General features: G+C 39.7%; 1 long non-coding RNA gene across 1 annotated transcript; it reads right to left on the bottom strand.

Annotated features, from left to right (window-relative positions):
- Positions 1 to 519: 519 nt before the first annotated feature.
- Positions 520 to 2,376, bottom strand: LOC141026440 (uncharacterized). Its single transcript, XR_012188581.1, has 2 exons — positions 1,971 to 2,376; positions 520 to 1,880 (listed from the first exon to the last, which is right to left on the bottom strand). It is a non-coding gene; the product is annotated as an uncharacterized lncRNA (long non-coding RNA).
- Positions 2,377 to 2,973: the final 597 nt, after the last annotated feature.

The raw sequence follows: 2,973 nt of genomic DNA, 5'->3' as shown, positions 1-2,973 counted from the left end.
CGTGGAACGGGGGGCTGACGAGGAGGTCGACATATCGCCCGAGAGGAAGAAACAGAGGAATTGCTCGAGAGGAAGAAGAACGAGAAGATGGGGAAAGAAACAGAGGAATTGCTCGAGAGGAAGAAGAACGAGAAGATGGGGAAAGAAACAGAGGAATTGCCCTATCTGCTCGATGCCTTTGTCTGTCAGATGGAGAAGAGGAGAAGGGGAAGCTATATTGACGATTTGCCACATTGTATTTTGTAGTTTGAATATTTGAACCAACTCTTAACACTGACATGTGGTGGTCATGTGCGAAAAATACAATTTCATATGTAAAGTGGGGCAGATCGTAAAAACCCGAGAAGGACAGTGCAGTAACCAATCAGGATGCATCACGCGGATCACGCATGCCTGCCCACATCTGACGGGTGGTGTTTGGCGCTTGGTAGGATCCGACGACGGACGTTCGACGTTAGGGTTTGGAGCATTTCTGCGGGGTTATGAGCGAGTCAACAGGGTTATTAAGGTTTGACCAGATTTCAAATGGCCATAACTAAATTAGAAAAAATCGCAAAAATATAAAACAAACGTAGTTCGTCCGTTTATGAGACCTAGTTACCATAAAAAATATAAACTCGGTATAGGGGCATTTTTTTGAAAAATCATTTTTTTGAAGTGATCTGTCAAAATCAAGTTCAAATGTTTTTTAAAAATTCAAAAAAACTCAAAATGTTGTAATTCTTGTGCACATAGCCGTCATATGTGACAAGGTTATGAGAAAAAAATATAAACTTGGTCTAGGTCATTTTCATGAAAAAAGGCTTCACACAAATGAGCTATCACCTATGAACATGTTCAGAGTTCGTATAATAGGGAGAGAGGGTTTAGGGTTTGAAAAAAAATCAAAAAATTCAAAAAAATCAGAAAAAATCTCCATAGCTTCATTTTCGAGTGAATAAGAAGGATCTGAACTTACTTTTTCATTTTCATATCTAAAACGTGTTATTTCACGGTTTTGAATTAAAAGCATATTTTTTCAAAAAAAATGTAGTAATATGAATATTAATCAATAAATAGTGAGACTTCGTTTTTACCATATATATATGGAACAAGTGTTCATAAAAATATATATGCCTCATTTAGCCAAGGTAAAAAAAACTTGATTTCAAATAGGGCTGTTTACCGTAGCTTTCGAGCTTGTTTCTAGCACATTTCTCATTCGGACTGTTCACCTATGAATATTGGGCTTCAAATGCTCGATCAAATACACCACACAGAGCAATGAACCTCCAATGTTCAACTTCAACTTTGGCTCGAATGCAAATTTTGGCCCAAATTAAAATATTGATTTAAATTCAAATTTTGATGGAAATTTGAATTCTGACACAAATAAGAAACCAAAGTAGAAGCAACATTATTACAAGGGATCCCTTATTACAACTGATAAGTTTTCACAGTAGCTCAAATATACCAAGTTTTAAGATGCCAACATCTTAATACAAATCTACCAAGTTTTAAGCGATCGACTCGCCCTCAAATTGACAACACAAACATTTCCCAACAACTTAATTCAAATTTTCAACTTGCTCCTTGTGTTTGCAGCTGGCTTCACCGTCTTGCTCCTGGTTTCCCTAGTTGAGATGCTCTTTTCTTTCAGACTCTTGTTCCTTTTGATCTTGGGCTTTACTTGGGGTTTTCCCCGTGGAGGTGTTGATGGAGTAGTTCCACTCGCCGAGCACTTGACGACCATTTGACGGTCATCTATGGGTTCAATAATCTTTAAAGGCACAGTTGGAAAAATTACCCCCTCCTCTTCCTCTCTTATAGCTTCAAAACCATCAAAGGCCATGGTTTCAAAATCTTCTGCTTCTTCATCTCTTGGCCTTTTCTCCCTAGAGCTGGTAAATAAAATTATAAGCCATAGGCAAAAAAGACAACAAATGCAAACAAAAGGGTAGCTGCATTCTACAAAGGGTGCAAACACATACCAAGATGCTTCATTTGCTGCTGCATTCTCCACTGCTTCAATTGCTGCTGCATTCTCCACTGCATCTTCAGTCTCCATTGCTGCTGCATTCTCCTCAGCATTGGCTGCTGTCCATCTTTCCTCCTCTCCAAATGATGCATCCACTGCATTGGTACAAAGCCTAGCAATATGCCCCAGAACTCCACTTTTTTGCAAGCACGCTTCTTTGGTAGACGACCCTCCTCACCTGCTCTAATCCTCTGGTTCCTTGGTCTTCCTGGTGGTCTAGTAATGACAGGAGCGTGGAGTTTGAACCCTGGATCTACTATGTTCCATTGATCTTTCCCCAATAGTGCAGGCACATTGTCAGCATAAGCAGACATAAATTTGGCAACAGAGAAATACTCAGAGCAATATTGATCAACTTCACCATCTACACCCCCGGTAACGGTCATCAGATGTAGGGCATGTATGCATGGCTTCCCACGGATCTGCCATTGCCTAAAAGTACATTCTCTAGTACTTAGGTTCACAGGATACCTCCATACCCTATTTTTAGTGTCAGTATATGTAACCTCTCCCTCATATGTACCAGATCGAATACATTTCATCTTCAGTCCTCTTGCCTTCAAGTGCAATGCCTTAATCAGTGATGGGAGCATTTGATGACCAACATATTGTGTTTCTGCAATTCTTTTGCGAAGAGCCATCTTTATCATGATCATTTGCCTCATCTTGTCAAATGCTTGCCACAACAAGAGCCCTTTCACTGACTTGAACTTTGAATTGAAGCATTCTGCAAGGTTACTGGTCACATAATCTACTTTGCAGATTTCATTGAATTGGCTTCTTGACCACACCTTACCATGATGTCCATCCATGTACTCCTTCACAAGAGGATTTTCAGCATACAACACTCTCAAATGGTGTTCATGCTTCCTTTTGCTGCATGTGTATGATGCTGGCCATAAGTTCTCATCATAAACTTTACCTTTGAACTTCTTTTTGAAATTCTGCGCTCTCTA

Source organism: Aegilops tauschii, chromosome 7, assembly GCF_002575655.3.
Source record: "Aegilops tauschii subsp. strangulata cultivar AL8/78 chromosome 7, Aet v6.0, whole genome shotgun sequence".
NCBI classification, from domain to species: Eukaryota; Viridiplantae; Streptophyta; class Magnoliopsida; order Poales; family Poaceae; genus Aegilops; species Aegilops tauschii.
Note: the sequence above shows the minus strand (reverse complement) of the source record. Positions and strands in the feature narration are given on the sequence as shown.